Raw genomic sequence first — 18,124 nt, forward strand, 5'->3', positions numbered from 1 at the left:
AGAATTGGTAACAATAGGTGTTGCAAACAGCAGCACTCTCAAGCAAAGAACGTATTTGCTCAGCAGCATGCAACAATGTAGCCACGATGGTGATAGAACCAATACCAATGTCCACATCAGGCAAACAGCAGTAATGTAGGAGACAGTTGCCCCATCAGATAGAGAGTATGAGTACATCTGAAAATTATCCACATACTCAGAACAATTCAGACGAAATTATTTGAGTTTAAATTGTGGAAATACAATTAAAAAGATGTTCAGCTTTGCACTGAACCAGCACGGCTGTTCATGAAATAGCCACAGGGCCCCATTGACAACACCTCCTGGGGAAGCAGTTCTCAGAAGCCACGTAATAACATTAAAACTCTAAGCAGAAAAGCCAGGGCTCCAAATACTGCTTGATTAGGTTTGTCCTGCCAAAACAAAATTGTAAAGAAAGCATGCCAACAATCACCCCTAGTCAACCACTCACAAATGCTACTGTTGCTGTTTAAGGTTTGGAAGCTCTACACCTGTTAATGTATTCTTATTCCCAGCATATAGGATTCTGGTATGTGACAAAATCATCGGTGTAGGTCTATATAAAATGTTAACAGCTTTGTGTAGTGTGTATTGTCATTGGTATGGTAAAAGAGCATACAATGACATCACAACCTGATTTTGGCATTTATGAGCCATCTATCCATGGGAGCATACACTTTAAAACCAATTAGAGGGCACTGATAGTTACCAGTAACGCTTGCTTGAGAGGTCATATATTTGATGTACTCATGTACTCATACTTTCTATCTGATGTGGCCAATGTCTCCTACATTGCTAAGGTTGCCTGACAATGGACTCCACAATGCTGGCAGTAGTAGCAGAGCAAATCAAAATATTTTATAACACTCATCAAAACAACTTCTAACTGCAGAAAATGCACACAACCAAAACATGAAGTGCGCTGATGCCAAAACGTGAAAAACATTGTATCAAGCCAGTGTTTAGTGGGAATTCACCTACGTAAGCAAAGGCCTGGCTCAAAGCCCTTCTTCTTATGCCATATGTTGTGTTCATATGAGCTCCTGGGCATACAAACCTAAAACATTTCAGGATGAAGCAATCAGCCAAAATAAGGACCTCAACAGATGTATTTGCCAGGTAAGATATCCAGCTACCAATAGCATATGGGAAGTTAGATTTTGATGTAAATTCATTTATCAACTGGATGGAGGTGCTGCCTGCCAAATTTAGAAAGGTCTGCTGGTCCATTGAACATTTTAAGCATTGACAGGAACTGCAGTCACAGCAGTTCCTGTCACTGTATTGTAAGTTTGAAGGACCTCTCCATCAACATGATGGAGACATATGTCAAACTTACATTTTTTTTCAAAGAATATTTTTCTTTTTTAAAATAAAAAAAACAATTGCTCCCTCGTCATGGGAGTTTGTGTCCATTCCAATGGAATTCCCTCTCAGTCAACATATGAATCGGGCCAAATGTTATTTAGAAATACTCACATAGTTCCCCCAGTCCATTTCCTGCCTTCCCCCACTGCATTCCCCCAGTGCGGGGATGTATGACTAATACTGCCCTACATCCCTCACACTGTGGGGAATGCAGGGACCTGTGCTACGCCCCTGAATCCGGTGAACTAACCAGGACTCTCAATGTAGCAAATGCAGTAGTGCCAGCTGTTAAAAAAAAATTGTATAACCAATTGCCACTGTTTGGACAGCTTAGCTCAAGAATCAGATGAGCAACCACCCCAAGCCATTTCTTCCCCTTAGCAATATAGTCTAGGTTAAAAGAAACTCAAAGAACTGTCTGCGGCGCACTCTCAAACCCCCACTCCAACATCTGTTCAGTAAACAATAAAAGGAAATGTTTCTCACCTGTTAAAATACCTCTGGTATTCCTACCTCATGCATTTCTTCTTTTATTCACTACCAAGGCACAGTACTCATTTGGTAGTAGGACTCTGAATTGTCATATCAGTGCAACAAGAAGAGAGTGGCATGAATATGTAGCATACATGCTGAGAACTGGTTTCTGCCTGTCTCTCCTTTTCTACCAACCTAGAAGCAGAGATTGGTAGCAAGGTAAGCAACTCTCCAAGAGTGATGAGGAGTACATGTATTGGACAAACAAAGCATTAACTGCAATTCATGCCCCACGGCTGGATCAGAAATCAGTATATAAAACAGAGGCTGTACTCATAGGAACATCACACCAGGTAGGGCAAATCCACGCCCAGCAACCTTCCTTACGAAAACCTTATAGTTATCAAATTTGAGAACCTAGAGTACATTCTAGAGACAACCTCTCATTTGGATAATTGATGGACCTAAATCAACAAGAATGTTTTTACCAACTGTTTGAAGTGAAAAACATCTTTGTTAGTTTTGTGGTAGTCCAATCTAAATAGATTCCTGCAGAGTGTATGGCAGTGCAGTGTCTTGTCACCACCAAAAAAGGAAATTTAACAGTTCCAAAAAACATTGAACATTCAATCTGCAAAACAAAAACGGCAACGACTTCATGAATAATGATGAAACCTGTATCCTAAAGGATCTTTGATCATGGCCAATACCACTGAGAATGAATCTAGTAAAAATATGCATTAATCATTATTTCCTTTGCAACAATAGAAACATTAAAGAGCAGATGACTTCAATATTATTAAAATATCATTTAAATTGTGCCAAATGGCAACATTTGTTAACTCAAGCTGATGAACAGTTCAAATAGAACAACAGTCTTTATTTTAGAAGAGTGCCATAAAGAGGACTCACACATGAGAAGCAAAAATATCAACTCTGCAGCACACCTAACTGGAAAGGCCCATGCAAGTGGATTATCATCAGGGTCACAGTTACTTTACAGTACTTCCTGGTTTGGGACAAATCAGCATAACTTTGTGTTTGTGGGTCTTTGTCCACAGAGCAGGCCAGTTGTTAAAGACGAAACCTTTTTTTCAACTTAAGCCTTTGCTTTATATCCACAAAGATGCAAACCTGAAATACTTATGCCTGTGACCAAGATGTTCCTTGGCAGGATAGGACCTAGGTATCAATTGAGATACACGTAAACAGGAACTCCAAAGACCTGATTGAGGAAGCAGGAGGTAGAAAATAAAGATTGTAAACTTAGGCTTCCTAGACTTACCATACTGCCAATTTAGATCAGATTTTGTTCTCTAATTTCCAGAGCTCAGTTTCAGGATAATCTGATAAACAACATAAACCTCAACAGTCTAAGCCCATCGTCTCTGGGTTTCCAGTGCCAAATGTATGTAAATTTGTGCACAAATATAACATTCAATAAAATACTTTCATCATTTTAGCAATTATTTCCTTGTTTACAATCAAACACTAGTTTTGATGGAAATCATACTTGTTATAATATTCAACTGAATGGATACACTAAAGGAGTAAGCCGATGGAGGCAATGACAAGATATGTATGAACAGAGGAGACATATTCAAAGGAGACATTAATAAAGAGCCATTGTTAGAACGATGGCCAAGAAGGCTCACAAAAAAGGATGAGTGAAAGGAAAGATGTATTGGTCATAGACTATGGGGAGGTGATTAATGTTTACTGATGAGGCTGGGCAGAGGAAGCACAGATCGAAAAACTTTAATAATAGAGCCATGCCTAGACAATGCATGGACAGAGGAAGCATTTAAAGGGTCCTGGGAAAAGTCATGAGCAGCAGTATGAGCAAGGAAACAAGAGCAAAGGTTATGGGCAGAGAATCCATAGACTGAGGAGATGCATTCATGTGAATAGGTAGGGAGGCATGGATAGAAAGTCTATGGCAGTAGTGTGGGTAGAGATGCCACTAGCAAGGTATAAATAGAAGCGGCATTGGCAGAGGAGGCAATAAGAGAGATATGGGATGGGGCATGACCAGAGGAAAAGTATTAGACAATGATCAGTGAACAAGTACATTTTTTTTAATAATAATTACCTTTCTGGACTAAAAAGGTAATGGGGATTGAGAAATTTGCCAATATGGTACTCATCAAGTAGGAGCTCCTTTGCTTTCCATTGTGCTGCTTGACCTTTAGTAAAGTTTCTGAGGAACAGATCTGCCAAGGCAAGGGGGGCAAAATTTAGTTAAGGGTGATGATTATGTATGGCCACACATGCTATATATGAGATACCGACAAGGGGGTGACTGATACCTTAAATAAGAGAGCTGATTGTGGTCACGACCCTTCTCACACACTCAGATCTCTTTCAAGAGCCAAAATGCCTATTTATCACCCTTGATATCCTCATAAATCTAGGCCCAAGCTGCTATTGTTTATTCTGGGGGAAAACTCAGAACAGCCAGAATTTGGGCCAGGGATACAGTTCGGAATCATAGATTCTGTTAGAAGGTCTCCTCACATTACATTCCAGCCAACTGATAATAAGGTGATTAAATAGGAGGTAGTTGAGGGGGTAAGGCTTGGACAACAGATCAACCTTGTCATGACACAAGGGGGTGTGATAGTTTGAAGTCAATTCCACTATCCTTGACTTTTTGGTGAAATTACATCCATGGGTGACTGTGATGTGTGCCCACTACTGTATTCCTAAAAGCTGATCTCAGCCGAATAGTGAGTGTTTTAAGTATGCACCCTTTGAAATTGAATGGACTGCTGAGCAACTGCCATGGAATGGACATAAATTATGGAGGCTCCCTCCATATCAATGAACAATCGCACCTCAAACAGTCTGAGTTGGTACCTATTTGAGTGTGGCACGGAAGCCAACTGATGGACTCTCCTGTCCTGCTGACCTTGCATTGATGGAAACCCCTGCCTCAGAATGCCAAGAAGGTCTTGTTACCCCTTCCACAAGACTGCCCAAGATCAACATCAGTGTGAAGGTGGATTGAATGCTAACTCTGCCAGGAGAAAGGATGAGATACCTAGCCAGACTATTTGCCGTGATTATAAAGATCTTTGCTTCCTGGAGCCAGAAATCTTGACTTAGTCTCATTAGTATATTTGGGATTGAAGCTTCTTAGAAAAAGCTCACCCTATAGTGGTGAGCACACAGGTTTCTTAGGCAAGAGCTCTTGAACATGAATACTGACAATGTTAACATTGTTGTATTAATGTCTTGTTTAAGTTCCCTTCTGGTCGTTGTTTTATAGTGATTTGGATTTGATATTGATTGAGAATAGTAGGGGAAGGTCTGTAAAATCATTGTTTTCTTTAAAAAAGTGACAAAGTCCCATTCTAAGTGGGGACTTAAAAAAATGAAAAACATTTTCATCCAAAAAGTGACAAAATCCAAATTCAATTTTTTTCTTAAAAAAAGTAACAAAGTCCCATTCTGAGTGGGGGGCATGGCCGGCAAGATGGCTGAGTAGTCACACCCAAACTGCGCTCTGCACCTCCATTAAGTAATCCTGCGAAATCCTGCTGAATCTAGTGGGTCCGTTGCTAATCCACCTCACCATAGATGTGTCTGCACTGAAGGAACAGTACCGCCAGTGCTGCAACAATGAGGGAACCCAGTGAACCACCGGGACGCCTTTGCCCGTGTCAGAGCCACCTGACTCCAAGATGGCGGAGCCAGAACTCTGAGGGCCCGGCTTCGCTCCCAAACCCAGAGACCTGTGTGTGACGCACTGGGAGTGGGCCACTTGGGTGCCGCGGACCGTCCCTGGGAGAGATCTGCTGAAGTCGAATTACCATACCGGCAAGGTGTCATGGCAGGGCACTGTGGTGCTTAATTGGCGGCACCATGACTATAGGAGACGGCGGGAGATCGGCCTTGCTTCCCAGAGGCTGAGGGCCATGCACCCACACGGAGCCCCGGGGCCCAAGGGAGCGAAGAAAAGCATTGACTCTGGAATAGGAGGTAGGGTGAGGGAGGGCAGGGGAACGAGGGACTCCCGGTCCTTGCATGGGCCTGTGAAGTGATTGATCCTGCAATTCAAATCCTTGTCAGACAGTATATCGTGCCCCCCCGGCTGCAGTTTCGCCGGGACACCTGGACCAAACAGGACACGAAATGGTCCAGAAACAGTACACCAGAGACCCAGCAGTAAGCACCAACACAAATACTAAGAGCTCCCCCCGCCCTGCAGTAGACGGAGACTCGGGGGCCCCCTCCCCTCTTGCTTCCTGAAGAGATCGTGAAACGGTAGTGTGGCATACACCCACCAGTAGTGGTGGGCGAAGTGACTGGCATAGCGGGATGTGAAGACACAGTTCTGGAAAAAAATAAGTTGCAAGGGGATAGGGCTACTATATCAATAGATTCACCCCGGAACCTACGTCTCCTTTCTACGTACCTGAGAGTCGCAGAAAGATGGGAAAAGATAAACCTCAGAGTGGGACGCAATCAAACAAAATAGTGCAATACACTATCCCCGGCCAAGGAACAAGTGACTGAAGGGCAGAGGACCTTCATAATGCGGAAGACAGACCTCAAACACAAGATACATATGAAATTCTAGAAGCCATATGCAGCATCAGGTTTGCACTTGAGGGGAAAATGGACAGGATGGCCATAGAGATTAACATTGAATTTAAAATAAAGTCTGAACACTTCAAGCCAATATGGAAATGCTCCAAGCTGAAGCGACACAAATGGCGGCCTGAGTCGAAGACGCAGAGGGTCATTCCCGGAGGAATAACCTGCACTTCCTGGGGATTCCGGAGAGGGCAGAAGGACGAGCTGTTCCTGGAGGAGTGGATTCCAAAAATGTTGAATTCAATCCAACTGTCGCATTTGTTCTGGACTGAAAGAGCGCATAGAACTCTGGTCCTCCACCCTAAACCGGGGGATCCCCCACAGGCAATTGTGGCCTGAATGTTTAATCATAGGTACAGGGACAAGATACTCCAGCATATTAGAAGACAGGGTCCTCACCCCGGTATGAGGACAGGGAGATTCATATTTACCCAGGCTATACGAAAAATGTTTAAGATCTTCGGAACAGTTTCCTTGGAGTCAAGCGTATGTTAAGAGATCATGATTTTCGGTATAGCTTGATCTTTCCAGCCAGACTGCGAGTGCAACATGCGACAAAAGTACTGTTCTTTGAGACCCCTTGCAACAGAATGGATGAACATCATAGGGCTGAAACAGATTCTACCCAATTGGAACCTGACTGGTGGCCCAAAGAAAGATCGCTGACGTGCAGAGAACTACAGAACACCCTCCTCCCAACTGACCCCTGAAAGGGGGACGAACCTATGGGAAAAATAGTGGTATTGGAAGACGGCACATTGAGAGCAGAATCCGATCATCTAACAACAAGAAATCCTTTCTTGCTGCTCACATTGACACAGGACATGCATGAAGAAGAGGAGGATGGACAACTTGATAGCCAAGGCTGAAGTTGTAAAGGGCAGGATGGAACTTGAACTCTGAATGAGTGACTTGAATGGCCGACACGGGAGGAGCTGACACAGAATTTGCTCCCAAAGAGTTTTTCAGAAGGACACCAATAGACAGGCTGCAGTAAAAAAAAAGCAGGTTTTACCAGGGGCCTGGCTCTTGCAAGGCGATGATCCCTCATCTGAAGTTTGAGCCGGATGTGGGCTCGGGCACTCTGGTTACATTGTTTATCTAACAGTTTCACACTACATACTGTATAGATTTAAGGGGGAGGGATTACTACAGTGGGGCAGGACTCGCTGCCCTCCTGCTTACTGTGGAGCTGGGAGGGATGGGGGTCACTGCCTGTGAAAGAGTGGGGCTGGGGCTGTTTTTTTGTTGCCATTTTGAAAGCAATGCTTATGTTCTTGAAGTTGGGGTATTAAGGGGGGATTGGGACTGACCTTGCCAACATGGCAATTACTAGAACCTCGCCCAAGTGTTGTTTATCACACCACCACAACAAATGTCGAGACTACAGAATGATTACAAAATTATGATCTGGAATGTTCGTAGGGTAAATAACTATGTCAAACAACAGAGTTTATGCTTATTTGAAAAGGTATGGGGTATCAATTGCTTTGCTGCAAGAAACAAACTTGTGGGGTGATTGTATAGGGTACCTACGAAGACATTGGAGGGGCCAGTTGTACGCTACCTCCTATTCTGGTTACATGCAAAGGACCCTGATATGGGTTGCTCCAGGGGTCCCTTTTAGGCTCATAGAAATTTCAATGATGAGGAAGACAGATATACACTGATTGAAGGCATGCTTGATGCCAACCCTCTGAGTATAGTGAATATATATGCTCAGAATAGGGATGACAAGGAGTTCTTTGGGGCAATACTGGGGCAACTACACTTATCCCCAGACACAGGGATCCTAATGGCAGAGTATTTTAACTGTGTTTTGAATGCCTTGTTAGACAGAAACACGCCACGCCTGGGCACTAATCTAAGTGCAACAGCAGCCCTGAGGATGTTGCAGGATGATCTCTGGCTTATAGGCCTCTGGAAGAGTCGGAACACGACAGCCTGGGCCTATTCCTGCCACTCTCCGGCAGCCGATACATATAGCTGCTTGGATTACGTATTTACACAAGCATCAGAAGCACAAAATATTTCTGGAACCCAATATCTGGAAAGGTGCCTCTCTGACCTCTCGCCACTGCTGGTCACGTACTCGCATCATGCTCCGCCCCTTCCGATACCACTATAGCGCCGGTATGCGCCAGCACTTAAGGATCCGGGCTTTTGAGACCAGATTAAACAAGGACTGCTAAATTACTTTAGAGACAACTGGGCATCTACTAAGGAGGGGACCCTGGAATGGGATGCAATGAAAGTAGTAGTAGGAGGAATTAGTATATCAGCGTCAAAAGGTATAAGGCATGATTTGGAAAAAGAACTGACCCTACAATAAAGCAAATAAGCTGGCTTTGAAAACTCTCAATTGACAGGGACCATAGAAAAATCAGAGTGGAATGCCCAGCGTCAGAAGGTAGGAGAGTTATGTGATCAGTTGGACAAGCATAACCGATTGGTCGGTCGAGGTCAGTGGTACTGGGAGTGCGACATGGTTGCAACACCTACTGGGACGCATTATCAGGACAGAACACCAACCCCAGCTAATCCTAGAAATGTGAAAAGAACAGGGGAAACTAGTACACACACAGCAGGCTATTAATAAGATATTTGTGGTACACCTACTGAGGGTTTACACAGATGACCAGGGAATGGGAGCGGATCAAGGGCTACACAATTACATGTAGACAGACCCACTTCTGAGACTGACCCCGGAGGCTAGCACCCCCCCCTGGGGGTACCGATCATCCAGTTGGAACTCTTAGAAGCCATAGGAGCTTTGAAATCAGCAAAATATCCTGAGCCCGATGGACTCCTGGCTGAATGTTAACATCATTCCTCTTTAATTGTGGTGGATAGTCTCCTTGAAGTCTATAATGAGGTATTGAGAAGAGAGGACCTGCCGGGATACATGAAAGAGGTCCTCATAGTGGTGATTCAAAAGCCAGACAAGGATTCAGCCAAGCCGGGTGCCTGCAGACCTATTTCAATGTTGAACGTATACCTTAAGGTGCTTAGTCATGCACTAGCGACAAGGTTGCAGCCTCTGCTCCCACAGTTGGTTCATGATGACCAGTCGGGGTTCATTCTGCACAGGAACACTTTGCATAATATTCGCTGACTCACTCATGTGATCCACTGCCTACAGGGAGAGGATGAAAATTATGCCCTGGCCTTTTTGGATATACAGCAGGCGTTCAATACCGTTAGCTGGAGGTACGTCTGGGAGGAGTTGGATGCCTTGGGCCTGGACCCACAATACATTCAATGGGTAAAACTTCTCTATAAGACCCCACAGGCCAGGGTGCGTACAGATCGCACAGTCTCGGCAGCAATTGAGCTTCAGAGAAGTACCTGACAGGGCTGCCCTTTATCGCCCCTGATCTTTGCCTTAGGGATAGAGCCACTGGCCTGTAGACTCCGACAGGAACTCAGAGGTTGGGGGATTCGGGTGGGAGCACTGGAACATATCATTTCCATTTATGCAGACGATGCATTAATCTATATGTGGCAGCCGGTGGAAGATGTCCCGAGGCTGCTGATGGAGCTTGCGGCATTTGCAATCGCCTCTGGCCTCAGAGTGAATAAAACAAAATCTTTCTGCTTCCCCTTGGGCAGATTGGTCGACGCCCCGTAGGAGCGGCTCCTGCGGGTTGACTTGCCTTGGGTAATGGTTGTAATATGATACCTGGGATTCTATATCACTTTGGACGAGGCCTTCCACTATGAAAAGAATATGGGCAGAGTGATAGGCGGCTTGCAGGGATCCATCCAGTTCTGGAACACTCTGAGATTATCAATGATGGGCAAGATTGCCCTTATAAAGATGGTGGTGCTGCTGAGATGTCTGTACATTATGCAGCACACTTTCAATGAGATACCGCGGAAAACATTCCACAAATTGGATTCCCTCTTGCTGAACCTACTTTGGAATGGGCGAAGGAGCAGGGTGAGTCTTGACACACTGCGAAGAGAGGGAAAGCGTGGGGGTCTTGAATTACCAGACCTAGAGTTATATTAGCTAGCGGCTCAGTTGCAACAGGCGGTGAGTTGGTTTCACCTGGACCCGAATTGGGAGCGATCCCTCTTACAGACAACAGATGTTAGGCAATTACTGGGACTGTTATTGATGAGAGGGGAGACGCTTCTGACCACCTACCCCCACTTGATACGCCTAATGGCGAGGCTATGGGTGAGAACTGTACAAACGGTTCTGTAGAATAATTCTTATGCCCCCGATATCGATTTATGGATACTACCCCCATTTACATGGATCCAGCACTCAATGTCAACAGAATGGTGGCAACGGGGTTGGGTGCTTGACGGTAGCTGATTTGTATCCAAATAGGCGGTTTATATCCCTTCAAGACGCGATGGAAACATTTGTGCTAGGAAGTGGACCCTATCTTTAATTTGCAAAGATCACAGCCACGGCGAGGCGGCTATGGCCAACATTCCCAGAGGCCCCAGACACTCCACTGTTTGGTATGCATTGTGGGAGGGCGTAAATTAGTGACTCACTTATACCGAGCATTACATTCGGAGAGACCGGTTAAATAATTAAAAATAGAGCAAAAGTGGGAGATGGTGGGGCGAATCACACCCCCCCAAGGATTGGTCCCAAATCCACAAGGAAGTTTGGAGGTATCGACTTATGCCAGATTTCAACAAATACAATACAATACAACATAATACATATGGCCCACCTCTTGCTCAGAAGGTTTCACATAATTTACCCGACACGGGACTGCAGATGCTCAAAATGCCTCGATCTGGAGGCCGATCTTTTACACATGCTTTGGTTGTGCAGAGAGTTTCGTACATTCTGGATGGCTGTCACAGATCAGATTAGGGACACCTCGAGGTGGGACATTCCTCTGACAGTCAGCGGCTGTGTCCTGGATTTGCTTCCCCGAGAGAAGCGTAGACTGATCAGGAAATTTGCAGTACGAGGCCTTACCATGGCTAAAAGAATTGCAATTCACTGCATTAAGGAATGCTGGCTGGGGGACTTGAGAGAGTGGTCAGGGGTGGAAGAAATACATGCGAGGCGAACGAGTAGAGATTCAAAACTACCAGAATTGCTGCTGGCACTGGGACTCATGATTCAGGAGCTGTGCAGGAGAGGCAATCAGGTTTGGCCCCAACACAGTCCCAGTGAGGGGATAATGAATCAGGAAATGGCATTAGAATATGACCCATAGTTTACTCCACAATCTAGGTCGGTAATCAACGTAGGGGAGAAAAAAAAATACTTCCACAGAATTGAATGGAAAAGTGAGATGTAGATATTCTTTTTTCGGGCTCAGGCATGGCAGTGGGGGAGGATGGGATGGGGAGGGGGATAGTTGGAGACATCGGGGGTTGACTTTTTCTGTGTGATCAATGCTCCTATTTCTTATATAAGAAAATGCAACAAAGGAGAAATAGAAGTCAGAATGTTGAACTGTGATGACGTTCTGCAATGATAAGTTAGTAGTTATATTGATCACAGTGTCTGCATGATCGTTGCTAAATTTATAATGTACCTGAGTGGAGACATTCTAATATACAGAAATGTGAAAAAAAAGTGAAAAAGTGCAAAAACATTGTTTTCTTCAAAAAACTGACAGTCTCATCCTGAGTGGGGACATAGAAAAAAATGTCAATTTTTTTCATACAAAAGGTGAAAAAATCCAAAGTTAAATGTTTTCTTCAAAAAGTGACTAAGTCAGATTCTGACTGGGACATTAGAAAAAAAGTAACTTTTTTCATCCAAAAAGTGAAAAAATCCAAAGTGAAATGTTTTCTTAAAAAAACTGACAAAGTCCCATTGTGAGTGGGGACTTAAAAAAAAATCAACTTTTTTCATCCAAAAAGTGAAAAGGGGCAAAATCATTATTTTCTTTAAAAAAAGTGACAAAGTCCCATTCTGAGAAGGGATTCAGAAACAAAATGTGACTCTTTCCATCCAAAAAGTGAAAAGATCAAAAATCAATGATTTCTCTTGAAATAGTGACAAAGTCCCATTCTGAGCGGTGACTTAAAAAAAATGTCTACTTTTTTCAGTCAAAAAGTGAAGAAAAAAAACAATTTGACATATTTTTCTTCAAAAAAGTGAAAATGTTTCATTTTGAGTGGGGACTTAAAAAAATATAACTTTTTTCATCCAAAAAGTGAAAAAATCCAAAGTGAAATGTTTTCTTCAAAAAAGTGCCAAATTCAGATTCTGAGTGGGGACTTAAAGAAAAGGTAACTTTTTTCGTCCAAAAAGTAAAAATAAATTAAAAATCATGTTTTTTCTTCATAAAGTTGAATTATTTTCTAAGTTCTATCTTATTCTGAGATGGTACTTAGAAAAGAATTCAACTTTGGTCAAAGTTGACATGTTTGCCGGCTCTCATGTCAGATTGGGACATTTTGACCTTTGGGATGAAAATTTCATCTTTTTCCATCCAAAAAGTGAAAACATGCAAATTCATTATCTTCTTCAAAAAAGTGATTAAATCCCATTCTGAGAGAGTACTTAAAAAAACAAATTAACTTTATTCATCCAAAAAGTGAAAAGATTCAAAATCAATTGTTTTCTTCAAACTAGTGAGAAAGTCCAACTATGAGCAATGAGTTAAAAAAAATCAACTTTTTTCATCCAAAAAGTGAACAAATCCAAATTGAAATTTTTTCGTCAAAAAAGTGCCAAAACTCCAATGTGAAATGTTTTCTTCAGAATAGTGGCAAAGTCAGATTCCGAGTGGAGACTTGGAAAAAATTTAATGTTTTTCATCAAAAAAATGAAAAAATCCAAATTGAATTTTTCTTCAAAAAAGTGACTAAGTCCCATTCTGAGAGGGGACTTAGAAAAAAATTTAACTTTTTTCATCCAAAAAAAAAAAAGATCCTAAATCATTTTTTTTTCTTCACAATAGACACAAAGTCCTATTCTGAGTGGTGACCTAAAACAAAATTAACTTTTTTCATTCAAAAAGTGAAAAAATACACAGTGAAATGTTTTCTTTAAAAGTTCTGAGTGGAGACTCAATAAAAAATGTAACTTCCTTAATCCAAAAAGTGAATAAATCCCTAATCAATTTTTTCTTCAAAAAAGTGACAAAGTCCCATTTTGAGTGGGGACTTAAAAAAACTTTAGACTTTGATTTGAAATTTCTAAGTCCCATCTCATTCTGAGATGGTACTTTGAAGTTTTCAACTTTTGTCAAAGTTGACATGTTTGCCAGCTCTCGTGTCGGATTGGGACATTTTGACCTTTTGGATGAAAATGTCAACTTTTTTCATCCAAAAAGAAAAAGAAGTGCAAATTTATTGTATTCTTCAAAAAAGTGACAAAGTCCCATCTTGAGTGGGGACTTATAAAACACTTTAAATTTTTTTCATACAAAAAATGAAAAAAATCCAAATTGATTTTTTTCTTCAAAAAAGTGAGCAAGTCCTGTTCTAAGAGGGGATTTAGAAACAAAATGTGAAAGATCCAAAATCAGTTTTTTCTTCAAAATAGAGACAAAGTCCCATTCTGAGCGGTCACTTAAAAAAAAATCATCTTTTTTCATTCAAAAATTTAAAAAATCGAAATAGAATTTTTTTTCTTCAAAAAAGTGACAGAGTTCCTTTCTGGGTGGGGACTGAGAAAAAAAGTATTTTTTTCATCTGCAATGTGAAAAAACTCCAAAGCCAAATATTTTCTTCAAAAACTTCCCAATTCAGATTCTGAGTGGGGACTTAAAAAAATAACTTTTTTCATCCAAAAACTGAAAAGATCCAAAATCTATTTTTTCTTCAAAATAGTGACAAGGTACCATTCCGAGTGGAGACTTAAAAAAAGTAACTTTTTTCCTCCAAAAAGTAAAAAACATCCAAATTGACATTTTATTCTAGAAAAAAGTGACAAAGTCCTATTTTGAGTGGGGACTTAGAAGAAATTTAGACTTTCTTTAAAAGTTGATTTATTTTCTAAGTGCCATCTCACTTTGAGATGGCACTTAGAAAAGAATCCATCTCATTCTGATATGGCACTTAGAAAAGAATTCAACTTTTGTCAGCTCTCATGTCAGATTTGGATATTTTGATCTTTGGGATGAAAATTTTGACTTTTTCATCCAAAAAGTGAAACAGTGCACATCCATTGTCTTCTTCAATTAAATGACAAAGTCCTATTCTGAGTAGGGGACCTAGAAAAAATGTTCACATTTTTTCATTCAAAAAATGAAAACAATCTAAATTGTATTTTTTTTCTTCCAAAAACTGACAAAGTCCCATTCTGAGAGCAGATTTATATAGAAAATTTAACTTTTTTCATCCAAAAAGTGAAAAGATCCAAAATCTTTTTTTTTTCAAACTAGAGACAAAGTCCTATTATGAGAGGTCACTTAAAAAAAATTGAACGTTTTTCATTCAAAAGGTGAAAAAATCTGAATAGAAATGTTTTTCTTCAAAAAAGGGACAAAGTTCCTTTCTTAATGGGGACTTAAATTTTCTTTTACTTTTTTCATCTAAAAAGTGAAAAAATCCAAAGAGAAATGTTTTCTTCCAAAAAGTGCCAAAGTCAGATTCTGAGTGGGGACTTAGAGAAAAGGTAACTTTTTTTATACCAAAATAAAATAATTGAAAATCAATTTTTTTCTTCATAAGTGACAAAGTACCATTCTGAGTGGAGACTTAAAAAAATTCAACTTTTTGTATTGAAAAAGTGCAAATATCCTAACTCAATTTTTTTTTTCAAAAAAGTGAAAAAGTTTCATTCTGAGTGGGGACTTTAAAAAAAAAAATGTTTTTCATCCAAATAGTGAAAAAATCCAAATTGAAAATTTTCTCTGCAAAAAAGTGACAAAGTCCTATTCTAAGTGGGGATTTAAAAAATATTTCACATTTTTTCATCCAAAAAATGAAAAATATCTAAATTGTCTTTTTTTCTTCCAAAAACTGACAAAGTCCCATTCTGAGAGGGGATTCAGAAACAAAATCATCTTTTTTCCGTCAAAAAGTGAAAAAATCCAGATTGAAATTTTTTCCTCCAAAAAGTGAAAAGGTTTCATTCTGAGTGGGGACTGAAAAAAATGATTTTTTTTTATCTAAAAGTAAAAAAATTGAAAATCAATTTCTTTCTTCATAAGTGACCAAGTACCATTCTGAGTGGAGACTTAAAAAAAATGCAACTTTTTTCATCCAAAAAGTGAAAAAGTGAAAAATCATTATTTTCTTTCAAAAAATGACAAAGTCCCATTCTGAGTGGGGTCTTGGAAAAAATCTAACTTTATTCATCCAAAAAGTAAAAAGATTCAAAATCAACTTTTTTCTCTTCACAATAGAGACAAAGTCTCATTCTGAGTGGTGACCTAAAATAAAATAACTTTTTTCAGTCAAAAAGTGAAAAAATCCAAAGTGAAATGCTCTCTTCAAAAAAGTGACAAAGTCAGATTTTGAGTGGGGACTTAGAAAAAAGTTACTTTTTTCATCCAAAAGTGAATAAATCATAAATCCATATTTTTCTTCAATATAGTGAAAACGTCCTATTCTGAGTGGGGACTTAAAAAGAATTTCAACTTTTTTCTTCCAAAAAGTGAAAAAGTGCAAAATCATTATTTTCTTTATAGAAGTGACAGCCCCATTCTGAGTGGGAAGAACTTTAGACTTTATTCAAAAGTTAAATTATTTTCTAAGTCCCATCTCATTCTGAGATGGGACTTAGCAAAGAATAAAACTTTTGTGAAAGTTGACATGTTTGCCTCCTCTCATGTCAGATTGGGACAATTTGACCTTTTGGATGACAATTTCATCTTTTTTCATCCAAAAAGAAAAACATCATCATCTTCTTCAAAAAAGTGACAAAGTCCCATCTCTAATGGGGACTTAGAAAATACATAAAATGAAAAAATCCTAATTGAATTATTTTTTCTTCAAAAAAGTGTCCAAGTCCCATTCTGAGAGTGGATTTAGACACAAAATGTAACTTTTTTAATTCAAAAAGTGAAAAGATTAAAAATCAATTTTTTTCTTCAGAAACAAAGTCCTATTCTGAACTGTGACTTAAAAAAAAACCTGCTTTTTTCAGTCAAAAAGTGAAAATATCCAAATTGAAACTTTTTTCTTCACCCATGTGAAAACGTTTCTTTCTGAGTGGGCCCTTAAAGAAATAGCTTTTTTCATCCAAAAACTGAAAAGGTCCAAAATCTTTTTTTTCTTCAAAATAGAGACAAAGTCCCATTCTGAGCAGTCACTTAAAAATAAATTCAACTTTTTTCATTCAAAAAGTGAAAAAATCCAAAGTTCCATTTTGATTGGGGACATAGAAAAAAAGTAACTTTTTTCAACCAAAAAGTGAAAAAATCCAAAGTGAAATGGTTCCTTCAAAAAAGTGCCAAAATCAGAAGTCCATTCTGGGTGGAGACTCATTAAAAAATTCAACTTTTTTAATCCAAAAAGTGAATAAATCCTAAATCAATTTTTTTCTTCAAAAAAGTGACAAAGTCCCATTTTGAGCGGGGACTTAAAAGAACTTTAGACTTTTTTTTTTATTTCGATCATTTTATAAGCCCCATCTCATTCTGAGATAGTACTGCGAAGTTTTCAACTTTTGTCAAAATGACATGTTTTCCGGCTCTCATGTCAGATTAAGAAATTTTGTCCTTTGGGATAAAAGTTTCAACTTTTTTCATCCAAAAAGGGAAACACTGCAAAATCATCCTCTTCTTGAAAAAAGTGACAAAGTCCCATTCTAAGTGGGGTCTTAGAAAAAACTTTCAATTTTTTTCATCCAAAAAATGGAAATCATCTAAATTGAATTTGTTTTCTTCCAAAAAGTGACAAAGTCCCATTCTGAGAGGGGATTTTGAAGAAAAATGTAACTTTTTTCTTCCAAAAGTGAAAACATCCAAAACCATGTTTTTCTTCAAAATAGATACAAATCTACTTTTTCAGTCGAAAAGTGAAAAAATCCAAACTGAAATTTTTTGCTTCAAAAAAGTGAAAAGGTTTCATTCTGAGTGGGGACTTCAAAAAAAACTTGTCAACTTTTTTCATCCAAAAACTGAAAAAAATCCTAATTTAACTTTTTTCATCCAAAAAGTGAAAAAGTACAAATTCATCTTTTTCTTCAAAAAACTGACAAGGTCCCATTCTGAGTTTGGACTTGGAAAAAAATTCAACTTTTTTTGTCCAAAAAGTGAAAAAATCCAAATTGAACTTTTTTCACCCAAAAAGTGAAAATGTACAAAGTCATCATTTTCTTCAAAAAAGTGACAAAGTCCCATTCTGAGTGTGGAATTAGAAAAAATTTCGACTTTTCTCGTCCAAAAAGTGAAAAAATACAAATTGAACTTTTTTCATCCAAAAAGTGAAAAAGTACAAATTCATCTTTTTCTTCAAAAAAGTGACAAAGTCCCATTCTGAGTGGGGACTTGGAAAAAAATTCTACTTTTTTCATCCAAAAAGTAAAACAAATCGAAATTCAACTTTTTTTGTCCAAAAAGTGAAAAAATCCAAATTGAACTTTTTTCACCCAAAAAGTGAAAAAAACTAATTCAGCTTTTTCTTCACAATTTAAGTGACAAAGTCTCATTCTGAGTTGGGACTTATAAAAAATGTGAACTTTTCTGTCCAAAAAGTGAAAAAATCCAAATTGAACTTTTTTCATCCAAAAAGTGAAAAAATACAAATTCATCTTTTTCTTCAAAAA

This window comes from Pleurodeles waltl, chromosome 6, assembly GCF_031143425.1.
Source record: "Pleurodeles waltl isolate 20211129_DDA chromosome 6, aPleWal1.hap1.20221129, whole genome shotgun sequence".
Lineage (NCBI taxonomy): Eukaryota > Metazoa > Chordata > Amphibia > Caudata > Salamandridae > Pleurodeles > Pleurodeles waltl.